Here is a 1,522-nt window from a genome sequence, read left to right as displayed (position 1 = left end):
GTGCCAGCCTGTCTCAAGTCGGGGAGTCAGATGGTTGAGCGGTGAGGGAGTCGGGCTTGTAATCAGACGGTTGCCGGATCAATTCCCTGCCGTGCCAAATGACGTTGTGTCCTTGGGCAAGGCACTTCACGCTACTTGCCTCGGGGGGGGGGAATGTCCCTGTACTTACTGTAAGTCGCTCTGGATAAGAGGGTCTGCTGATATAAATGTAAATGTAAGTCCTCCACCATCATCCCTGTGCCCAAAAAACCTAGGCCAACAGGACATAATGACTACAGACCCGTTGCCCTGACTTCTGTGGTAATGAAGTCTTTCGAGCGCCTGGTGCTGGCACACCTTAAATCCATCACAGACCCTCTACTGGACCCCCTGCAGTTTGCCTACAGAGCCAATAGGTCTGTGGACGATGCAGTTAACATGGCCCTCCACTTCACCCTACAGCACCTGGACTCCCCAGCATCCTAAGCCAGGATCCTGTTTGTAGACTTCAGCTCTGCCTTCAATACCATCATCCCCGCCCTGCTTCAGGACAAGCTCTCCCAGCTGAACGTGACTTCCTGTCTGACAGGAAGCAATGCGTTAAGCTGGGAACACAAGTCTCTGACCCCCGGTGCATCAGCACCGGATCATCTCAGGGCTGCGTCCTTTCTCCTCTGCTCTTCTCCCTGTACTTCAACAGCTGCACCTCCAGTCATCCGTCCGTCAAACTCCTCAGTTTGCTGATGACACCACCCTTACAGGGCTCATCTCCGGTGGAGAAGAGTCTGATTATAGGTGGGAAGCGGCCTGGTGCAGCCAGAACAACCTAGAGCTCAATGTTCTTAAGACAGTGGAGATGGTTGTAGACTTCAGGAAGAATACAGCCCGTCTCACCCCCATCACCCTTTGTGACTCCCCAGTCAACCCTGTGGAGTCCTTCTGCTTCCTGGGCACTATCCTCTCCCAGGACCTCAAGTGGGAACTGAACATCGGCTCCCTCATCAAGAAAGCACAACAGAGGATGTAGTTCCTTTGGCAGATGAAGAAATTCAACCTGCCAAAGACTATGATCGTGCACTTCTACTCAGCCATCATTGAGTCCATCCTCACCTCCTCCATCACCATCTGGCACGCTGCTGCCACTGCCAAGGACAAGAGCAGACTTCAGCATATCCGCTCTGCTGAGAAGGTGATTGGCTGCAATCTGCCTACCCTCGAGGACCTGCACACCTCGAAGACCCTCAGGCGAGCGAGGAAGATTGTGGCCGACTCCTCCCACCCTGGACACTCCCTGTTTCAGTCACTTTCCTCCGGCGGAATAATTGCTTTTTTGCACTGCATCTCACAATTGCATCTTGCGCCATTTGTATTTGTTGTATGTTTTGTAATATTTGTTTCTATATTGTAAAAAGTTTTTATCTTATATTTTATTGTACATTTTACTTAATTCAAATTCCACTTAGTTACTGCTAGTTACGTACCCTTAGAAATAGTTAGTCCTCATATTTAAATTTAAGATTCCTATATGTTTATTTTATGCACC

At 49.9% G+C, this 1,522-nt stretch overlaps 1 pseudogene; it reads right to left on the bottom strand.

Annotated features, from left to right (window-relative positions):
- Positions 1 to 357: 357 nt before the first annotated feature.
- Positions 358 to 1,150, bottom strand: LOC146300567 (uncharacterized; annotated as a pseudogene).
- Between the last annotated feature and the right edge of the window lie 372 nt (positions 1,151 to 1,522).

The sequence above is a fragment of the Hypomesus nipponensis genome, chromosome 2 (assembly GCF_054491055.1).
Source record: "Hypomesus nipponensis isolate SF chromosome 2, ASM5449105v1, whole genome shotgun sequence".
NCBI lineage: Eukaryota > Metazoa > Chordata > Actinopteri > Osmeriformes > Osmeridae > Hypomesus > Hypomesus nipponensis.
This window is presented reverse-complemented; position numbering and strand designations above follow the sequence as displayed.